Source organism: Mesoplodon densirostris, chromosome 2 (assembly GCF_025265405.1).
Source record: "Mesoplodon densirostris isolate mMesDen1 chromosome 2, mMesDen1 primary haplotype, whole genome shotgun sequence".
Lineage (NCBI taxonomy): Eukaryota > Metazoa > Chordata > Mammalia > Artiodactyla > Ziphiidae > Mesoplodon > Mesoplodon densirostris.
The window spans coordinates 57,932,290-57,943,313 of NC_082662.1; positions in this window are offsets into that span (position 1 = coordinate 57,932,290).

Sequence of the window (11,024 nt, forward strand, 5' to 3'; positions counted from 1 at the left end):
ATGCATCGAGAGACCTTGTCTGGGGCTGAGAATGGATGTGTCTGGAGAAATCATGTACCTGTTATTTAAACATAGCATCTTCTGCCTTGAGATTTTTTTAAAAAATACTTGCCTATTTTTTGGTCAGCTAAATGTAAATAAAAAGGTATTATCTGTTATCCAGTAATCATAACTGGCAAGTTATTTTCTTCTTTTCTTCCTACAATGGCTCTTAAAAATTTCCATTTAGGTTATCAGTCAAGTTTCATCCTCCTTTGTTTTTGCTGAAGTAGGAAACAAATGTCTGTTTTTTTTTTTTTTTTTTTTTTGCTGTACGCGGGCCTCTCACTGCTGTGGCCTCTCCCGTTGCGGAGCACAGGCTCCGGACACACAGGCTCCGCGGCCATGGCTCGCGGGCCCAGCCGCTCCGCGGCATGTGGGATCCTCCGGGATCGGGGCACGAACCCGTGTCCCCTGCATCGGCAGGCGGACTCTCAACCACTGCGCCACCAGGGAGGCCCCAAATGTCTGTTTTTTAAAAAAGAAATAAAGGTGCAAAGAATTAAAATTTCCAGCCTTTCCCTGCATTTTTTAAAAGTGTAACTTTGTAGAAAATGAATTTCAGTTCATTCCACTGTAGTCACCAGGCATAGTGCAAAATTAATAGATGACCATTTTGAAACAAGGATTCATCTTCAATACTGGGCATATAGGCAAAGTGGTCTTAATCTTGAGATTACTCACTTGGGAAAGAACACAGCTGAAGACATGGCACATAGTAGCTTTTCACTGTTGACTTATCTCTTTATCAAAACTGGATAATTTTTTAAAATATTTATTTATTTATTTTATCTTGGCTGCGCCGGGCCTTAGTTGAAACACGCAGGATTTTTTAGTTGTGGCATGTGGACTTCTTAGTTGTGGCATGTGGACTCTTACTTGCAGCATGCATGTGGGATCTATTTCCCCGAGCTGGGATTGAACCCGAGCCCCCCTGCCTTGGGAGCGTGGGGTCTTATCCAGTGGACCACCAGGGAAGTCCCGAAATTGGATATTTATAGCTGTTTCTCACACTTCCAAATTAATTATTAAATCAAAAGTTGCTCATTCATTTTTTTGTCCTCAGAATAATTAAACAATAAAACCATCAATTCAACCTTAGCTAGATAATTATTTCATTTAATAATTTAAAGCATAAATGCACATCCATGCTTCTGCCTCAATACTTTCATGTCCTGTGCAGTTGAGAAACAAATTTTATCACCATATTCTGTAAAGTTTCATGATTCCTACAGCCCTGCCTCCCAAAACTGTATGCTTGTTCCTCTGACAAATCCAGGATTCTCCAGCGCTTCTAACCATCACTCCTGCAGCCTCACCATTTGCGGTTCCTTGGCGATGCTCTTGCTGAAATCCACTTTCTGCTGATGGAATTGAGTCAAATGAAATTTAAATGCAGGTTTTAAGTGGATGCTTGATTTACTCAAGGTACCACACTTAGTATTTGCCATGGGGTCTTACAGTGGTACCTAAGCTGATGCTCTATAGCCCACGTCCCCACAGTGTGCTATGGAGCACTTCTGTAATCTACCCACTTTGCCTGTGCATGTCTCTCGTCATGGAGGTTTCCTGTCACTCTGAGAGCACCTAGCTAAAGGCTCTGAAATAGAGGGTCCCCACCAAACACTGGCATCAACATTTATCTTCTCTTTTTCTGCAGCTTGTCAATAAGGGGAAGTTGAAGGTTGTGGGGCAGATACACAGGCTGTTTGAAGATGGGACTTTTTGGACCCATCTTTGAGGGATGAATGCGAGGTGTCACATAAAACATATTTATGAGCGCTAATTAGTGGCATAAGTCGCTACAGGATTAATACCCTTCCCAGAAACCTAAGTTGAAGTTTAGTTAATAGAAAATTATAACACACATATATGTAAAACATACATCAAAGAGTCAGCTTTTCATTTATTCAACAAAAACCTTTCCTATTCTGTATCTACACTCACTGACTTGCTTATCTCATGCTGCCTCATGGCTTTACCTTTTCTAGACAGCTGACTCACACAGGTTAATCTCCAGCCCGGACTTCTCTAAATCCCAGAATTGTATATCTGACTGCCAACATCATCTCTCCACTCGGATGCCTAATAGGTATCTCAAACTTAGCATGTCCAAAATCAAAACTCCTGACACTTCCTATTATTCCCGGTTCTCCAGAACAAAAGACCTGGAGTGTTTTAGAACATCTCATTACTGCACATCCCCCAGGCACTCTATCAGGAAATCGTGTTGCTTCTAGCTTCAAATGTATCTGGAATCAAAACACTTCTCATACCTTTGCTGCTACTAGTGGTTCAAGACAATATGGTCTTACTTGGGTTATTGCACTAACCTCCTAACTGGTTCCCTGCTTTTACCCTTTTCCCGCTTAAGCCTAGTTTCAACAGAGCAGCATGAGTGAGCCTGTAAAATGTAAATCAGATCATGTCACCCCTCTGCTCCACTGACGTCTCATCCCACTTCAATAGTAAAATGACAACCCAGTTGAAAAATAGACACAGGTTCTGAATAGGCATTTCTCCAAAGATGTGCAAATGGCCAATAAGCACATGAAAAGATGCTCAACATCATTAGACATCAGGGAAATGGAAATCCAAACCAGTATGAGCTTCATATCCACTAGGATAGCTAGAATCAAAAAGACAGACAATAAAAAGTGTTAACAAGGATAGGATAAAGTCAGAGCCCTTGTAAATTGCTGGTGGGGATATAAAATGGTGTAGCCACTATAGAAAGTTTTGGAAGTTCTTCAAGATGTTAAACATTGAGTTACCATACAACCCAGCAAATCCATTCCGAGGCACATACCCAAGAGAGATGACAACATATATCACACAAAAACTTGAATACAAATGTTCATAGCAGCATTATTCATAATAGCCCAAATTGGAAAGTAGAAACAATCCAAATGTCTATCAACTGATGAATGAATAATGTGGTCTATCCATACAATGGAATATTTTTCAGCCATAAAAAGAGATGAAGTGTCAATAAATGCTACAACATGTATGAACCTCGAAAACATCATGTTAAGTGGAAAAAAAAGTCACAAAACCCCATACATTATATAATTCTATTTATATGAAATGTCCAGAATAAACAGAAATAGAGTGTAGATATGTAGTTGCCAGGGACTGAGGGAAGGGGTAATGAAGAATGACTGCTCATGGGTATGGGTTTCTTTTTGTGGTGATGAAAATGATTTGGAATTAGCGGTGATGATTGCACAGCTTTTGAATATCCTACAAGTCATTGGGCTGTACACTTTAAAAAGGTGAATTGTGTAGTAGGTAAATTTCATCTCAATAAAAAAACAAAAAAACAAACAAAAAGAGGAAACAACTTGAATGACTATCAACTGAAAAGTGTGGTACAAACTTAGGTGATAAAAATGTTCTAGATTGATTGTGATAACGTTTGCACAACTTTTTGACTATGCTAAAAACTACTGAACTTCACACTTTAAATGGGTGAGTATTATGGTATGTGAATTGCATTTCAATAAATCTGCAAAACATAATGAATGAGTGAATGAACTCTTTGAACTACAAAAAGAGTAAAATTGTATCAGTTATTCCCAGGCTTACCTTTAGGAATACCTTTAGAAATCCAGCCAATACCAAAATAATTCAAATTTTGAGCTTTAATTTACCAGCACTGTCATTTTTCTAGATTTAATAATATTTATTTTATTTATCAGGTTTTTAAAATTTGAAAATTTGGGGGGAAAACACTTCTTTTTTAAGGAGAACCCCAAAATTGTGTGTCAGGATCCATAAAATGTAGGACTGTTCCTGGCCATAGCAGTGATCAAAATGAGAAAAATACTTGCCATACAGAACTCGTATTTCAGTGGGAAAAGAAAAATAAAAACTAGATAAGAAAATAAAATACATGATATGACAGGTGCCATGGGGGGAAATATAGAAGGGAAGGGGAATAAGTAGTACGTGGGTCCTTGCAATTTTAGATTGGGTGACATAGGCTTCACTGTGAAAAACAGCAGTTGAGTTCAGACCCAAAAGAGATGAGAAGACAGAGCTGTGTGGATGTGAGGCACAAGTCAATCTTTGTGCACATCCTTAATTAGCTCTTTAAGATGCTTTTCTAGAAGAGCAAAGTTTTATAGAAGAGTGAACACATTTTTCATGGTGCCAAATCATCTTCCTGCTCAACAGTTCTTGAGAATACTCTTTCCCCGCCAAAAAAAAAACATGTTTTCATATTTTAAAAGAATTGCTAATTTGTTCAGAAAAAAACCACTCTAACCTCATTGTTATTTTTAATTGAATGCATGTTTGAAAGCTGGTGATACTGAATTCTTTTTCATACCTTTTCCTAAAACCATTCGCTCTCTTTTATGAATTGCCTACATACCTTTTAGGACATTTACCTTTTTTATTGATTTGTAAGAGTCCTTTACATATTAAGATTAGAAACACTTCCTTTTATTTTACAAATATATATATTTTAATCAGATAATATCAGATAACAGACTAGCAAAAGGTAGTAATGTGATTTTCCTACCTGCAGAATTTTCTGAGTTTTGTGTAGCAAATATATGAATTTTTCCTAAACATCTGAATTTGTATGTATTCTTAGAAATGTCTTCTCTACTCTAAGAGAAGAAAAATATTTTCTCCTAGATCTGTTATGGATTTGTTGACGGAACATTTATCTTTCATTCACTTAGAATTTACTTTCGTAAATGATATCAGGCAAGAGTATTTCCCCTGGTGTTTTAAGCCAGGTAGCTCAGCTGGCTAGTAAGTTGGTTAAATAATTTAATTTCAAATATCGACTTTAACATATAGTAAAACATATACATATACATATAGTATATCCACCTAGTTTATTTCTAGTTTTTCTCTTCTTTTTGACTTATCTATTCCTGAACTGGTACTACATTTAAAAAATGTGTAGCTTTATAAAAAGAACACTTTTAAATTTGGTGGAATAAGTTCACACGAATTTTTCTTCCTTTTTTTTTTAAACATCTTTATTGGAGTATAATTGTTTTACAATGGTGTGTTAGTTTTTGCTTTATAACAAAGTGAATCAGCTATACATATACATATATCCCCATATGTCCTCCCTCTTGCGTCTCCCTCCCACCCTCCCTATCCCACCCCTCTAGTTGGTCACAAAGCACCAAGCTGATCTCCTTGTGCTATGTGGTTGCTTCCTACTAGCTATCTATTTTACATTTGGTAGTGTATATATGTCCATGCCACTCTCTCATTTCACCCCAGCTTACCCTTCCCCCTCCCCATGTCCTCAAGTCCATTCTCTACGTCTGTGTCTTTATTCCTGTCCTGCCCCTAGGTTCTTCAGAACTTTTTTTTTTCCTTTGGATTCCATATATATGTGTCAGCATATGGTATTTGTTTCTCTCTTTCTGACTTACTTCACTCTATATGGCAGACTCTAGGTCCATCCACCTCACTACAAATAACTCAATTTCATTTATTTTATGGCTGAGTAATATTCTGTTGTATATATGTGCCACATCTTCTTTATCCATTCATCTGTCGATGGACACTTAGGTTGCTTCCATGTCCTGGCTGTGGTAAATAGTGCTGCAATGAACATTGTGGTACATGACTCTTTTTGAATTAAGGTTTTCTTACGGTATATGCCAAGTAGTGGGATTGCTGTGTCGTATGGTAGTTCTATTTTTAGTTTTTTAAGGAAACGCCATACTGTTCTCCATAGTGGCTGTATCAATTTACATTCCCACCAACAGTGCAAAAGGGTTCCCTTTTCTCCACACCCTCTCCAGCATTTATTGTTTGTAGATTTTTTGATGATGGCCACTCTGACTGGTGTGAGGTGATACCTCATGGTAGTTTTGATTTGCATTTCTCTCATGATTAGTGATGCTGAGCATTCTTTCATGTGTTTTTTGGCAATCTGTATATCTTCTTTGGAGAAATGTCTATTTAGGTGCTCTGCCCATTTTTGGATTGGGTTGTTTGTTTTTTTGATATTGAGCTGCATGGGCTGCTTGTAAATTTTGGAGATTAATCATTTGTCAGTTGCTTCACTTGCAAATATTTTCTCCCATTCTGAGGGTTGTCTTTTTGTCTTGTTTATCGTTTCCTTTGCTGTACAAAAGCTTTTAAGTTTCATTAGGTCCCATTTGTTTATTTTTGTTTTTATTTCCATTTCTCTAGGAGGTGGGTCCAAAAGGATCTTGCTGTGATTTACGTCATAGAGTATTCTTCCTATGTTTTCCTCTAAAAGTTTGATAGTGTCTGGCCTTACATTTAGGTCTTTAATCAATTTTGAGTTTATTTTTGTGTACGGTGTTAGGGAGTGTTCTAATTTCATTCTTTTACATCTAGGCTCTCCAGGTTTCCCAGCACCACTGATTGAAGAAGCTGTCTTTTCTCTATTGTATATTCATGCCTCCTTTATCACAAATAATGTGACCATGTGTGTGTGGGTTTATCTCTGGGCTTTCTCTCCTGTTCCATCCATCTATATTTCTGTTTTTGTGCCAGTACCATACTGTCTTGATTACTGTAGCTTTGTAGTATAGTATGAAGTCAGGGAGCCTGATTCCTTCACCTCCGTTTTTCTTTCTCAAGATTGCTTTGGCTATTGGGCGTCTTTTGTGTTTCCATACAAATTGTGAAATTTTTTGTTCTAGTTCTGTGAAAAATGCCAGTGGTAGTTTGATAGGGATTGCATTGAATCTGTAGATTGCTTTGGGTAGTAGAGTCATTTTCACAATGTTGATTCTTCCAATCCAAGCACATGATATATCTCTCCATCTGTTGGTATCATCTTTAATTTCTTTCATCAGTGTCTTATAGTTTTCTGCATACAGGTCTTTGCCTCCTTAGGTAGGTTTATTCCTAGGTATGTTATTCTTTTTGTTGCAATGGTAAATGGGAGTGTTTCCTTAATTTCTCCTTCAGATTTTTCATCATTAGTGTATAGGAATGCAAGAGATTTCTGTGCATTAATTGTGTATCCTGCTACTTTACCAAATACGTTGATTAGCTCTAGTAGTTTTCTGGTAGCATCTTTAGGATTCTCTATGTATAGTATCATGTCATCTGCAAACAGTGAAAGCTTTCCTTCTTCCTTTCCAATTTGGATCCCGTTTATTTCTTTTTGTTCTCTGATTGCTGTGGCTAAAACTTCCAAAACTATGTTGAATAATAGTGGTGAGAGTGGGCAACCTTGTCTTGTTCCTTATCTTAGTGGAAATAGTTTCAGTTTTTCACCATTGAGAACGATGTTGGCTGTAGGTTTGTCATATATGACCTTTATTATGTTGAGGTAAGCTCCCTCTGTGCCTACTTTCTGGAGGATTTTTTTTTTAATTTTTATTTTTTTTTGCGGTACGCAGGCCTCTCACTGTTGTGGCCTCTCCCGTTGCAGAGCACAGGCTCTGGATGCGCAGGCCCAGCGGCCATGGCTCATGGGCCCAGACGCTCCACGGCATGTGGGATCTTCCCGGACCGGTGCACGAACTCATGTCCCCTGCATCGGCAGGCAGACTCTCAACCACTGTGCCACCAGGGAAGCCCTCTGGAGGATTTGTTTTATCATAAATGGGTGTTGAATTTTGTTGAAAGCTTTTTCTGCACCTATTGTGATGATCATATGGTTTTTCTCCTTCAATTTGTTAATATGGTTTATCACATTGATTGATTTGCCTATATTGAAGAATCCTTTCATTCCTGGGATAAACCCCACTTGATCATTGTGTATGATCCTTTTAATGTGCTGTTGGATTCTCTTTGCTAGATTTTGTTGAGGATTTGTGCATCTATGTTCATCAGTGATATTGGCCTGTAGTTTTCTTTCTTTGTGACATCCTTGTCTGGTTTTGGTATCAAAGTGAAGGTGGCCTTGTAGAATGAGTTTGGGAGTGTTCCTCCCTCTGCTATATTTTGGAAGAGTTTGAGAACGATAGGTGCTTAGCTCTTCTCTAAATGTTCGATAGAATTCACCTGGGAAGCCATCTGGTCATAGGGTTTTGTTTGTTGGAAGATTTTAAATCACAGTTTCAATTTCAGTGCTTGTGATTATTCTGATTATATTTTCTATTTCTTCCTGGTTCAGTCTCGGAAGGTTGTGCTTTTCTAAGAATTTGTCCATTTCTTCCAGGCTGTCCATTTTATTGGCATATAGTTGCTTGTGGTAATCTCTCATGATCTTTGAATTTCTGCAGTGTCAGTTGTTACTTCTCCTTTTTTATTTTTCTAATTCTATTGATTTGTGTCTTCTCCCTTTTTTTCTTGATGAGTCTGGCTAATGGGTTATCAATTTTGTTTATCTTCTCATAGAATCAACTTTTAATTTTGTTGATCTTTGCCATTGTTTCCTTCATTTCTTTTTCATTTATTTCTGATCTGATCTTTATGATTTCTTTCCTTCTGCTAACTTTGGGGGTCTTTTTGTTCTTCTTTCTCTAATTGGTTTAGGTGTAAGGCTAGGTTGTTTATTTGAGATGTTTCTTTTTTCTTAAGGTAGGATCGTATTGCTATAAACTTCCCTGTTAGAACTGCTTTTGCTGCATCCCATAGGTTTTGTGTTGTCGTGTTTTCATTGTCATTTGTTTCTAGGTATTTTCTGACTTCCTCTTTGATTTCTTCAGTGATCTCTTGGTTATTTAGTAGTGTAGAGTTTAGCCTCCATGTGTTTGTATTTTCTACAGATTTTTTCCTGTAATTGATATCTAGTCTTATAACATTGTTGTTGAAAAAGATACTTGATACAATTTCAATTTTCTTAAATTTACCAAGGCTTGATTTGTGACCCAGGGTATGATCTATCCTGGAGAATGTTCCATGAGCACTTGAGAAGAAACTGTATTCTGTTGTTTTTGGATGGAATGTCCTATAAATATTAATTATGTCCATCTTGTTTAATGTCTCATTTAAAGCTTGTGTTTCCTTATTTATTTTCATTTTGGATGATCTGTCCATTGGTGTAAGTGAGGTGTCAAAGTCCCTCACTATTATTGTGTTACTGTCAATTTCCCCTTTTATAGCTCTTAGAATGCCTTATGTATTGAGGTGCTCCTATGTTGGGTGCAGAAATATTTACAATTGTTATATCTTCTTCTTAGGTTGATCGCTTGATCATTATGTAGTGTCCTTCTTTGTCTCTTGTACTCATCTTTGTTTTAAAGTCTATTTTGTCTGATATGAGGATTGCTACTCCAGCTTTCTTTTGATTTCCATTTGCATGGAATATCTTTTTCTATCCCCTCACTTTCAGTCTGTATGTGTCCCTAGGTCTGAAGTGGGTCTCTTGTAGACGGCACATATACAGGTATTGTTTTTGTATCTATTCAGCCAGTCTATGGTTTTGCTTGGAGCATTTAATCTCTTTACTTTTAAGGTAGTTATCAATATGTATGTTCCTATTACCATTTTCTTAATTGTTTTGGGTTTGTTACTGTATGTCTTTTCCTTCTCTTGTGTTTCCTGCCTAGAGAAGTTCCTTTAGCATTTGTTGTAAAGCTGGTTTGGTTGTGCTGAGTTCTCTTAGCTTTTGCTTGCCTGTAAAGGTTTTAATTTCTCTGTCAAATCTGAATGAAATTGTTGCTGGGTAGAGTAATCTTGGTTGTAGGTTTTTCCCTTTCGTCACTTAAAATATGTCCTGCCACTCCCTTCTGGCTTGCAGAGTTTCTGCTGAAAGATCAGCTCTTCACCTTATGGGGATCCCTTGTATATTATTTGTTGTTTTTCCCTTGCTGCTTTTAATAGTTTTTCTTTGTATTTAATTTTTGATAGTTTGATTAAAGTGTGTCTTGCCCTATTTCTCCTTGGTTTTATCCTGTATGGGACTCTCTGTGCTTCCTGGAATTGATTGACTATTTCCTTTCCCATATTAGGGAAGTTTTCAACTATAATCTCTTCAAATATTTTCTCAGTCCCTTTCTTTCTCTCTTCTTCTTCTGGAACCCCTATAATTCGAATATTGGTGCGTTTAATGTTGTCCCAGAATTCTCTGAGACTGTCCTCAATTCTTTTCTTTCTTTTTTCCTTATTCTGCTCTGCAGTAGTTATTTCCACTATTTTATCTTCCAGGTCAGTTATCTGTTCTTCTGCCTCAGTTATTCTGCTATTGATTCCTTCTAGAGAATTTTTAATTTCATTTATTGTGTTTTTCATCACTGTTTGTTTGCTCTTTAGTTCTTCTAGGTCCTTGTTAAATGTTTCTTGTATTTTCTCCATTCTGTTTCCAAGATTTTGGATCACCTGTACTATCATTATTGTGAATTCTTTTTCAGGTAGACTGACTATTTCCTCTTCATTTGTTAGGTCTGGTGTGTTTTTACCTTGCTCCTTCATCTGCTGTGTGTTTCTCTGTCTTCTTATTTTGCTTAACTTACTGTGTTTGGGGTCTCCTTTTCACAGGCCACAGGTTCGGAGTTCCCATTGTTTTTGGTGTCTGCCCCCAGTGGCTGATGTTGGTTCAGTGGGTTGTGTAGGCTTCCTGGTGGAGGGGACTGGTGCCTGTATTCTGGTGGATGAGGCTGGATCTTGTCTTTCTGGTAGGCAGGTCCACGTCTGGTGGTGTGTTTTGGGGTGTCTGTGGCCTTATTATGATTTTAGGCAGCCTCTCTGCTAATGGATGGGGTTGTGTTCCTGTGTTGCTAATTGTGTGGTATAGGGTATCCAGCACTGTAGCTTGCTGGTCCTTGAGTGAAGCTGGGTCTTGGCGTTGAGCTGGAGATCTCTGGGAGATTTTCCCCATTTGATATTACATGGAGCTGGGAGGTCTCCTGCGGACCAGTGTCCTGAAGTCAGCTCTCCCACCTCAGAGGCACAGGCCTGATGCCTGGCTGGAGCATGAAGACCCTGTCATCCACACGGTTCAGAATAAAAGGGAGAAAGAAAGAAAGAAAGAAAGAAAAAGTAAAATAAAATAAAGTTATTAAAATAAAATATAATTATCAATAAAAAATTAAAAGTAATAAGAAAGAAAGAAGAGAGCAACCAAACCAAGAAGC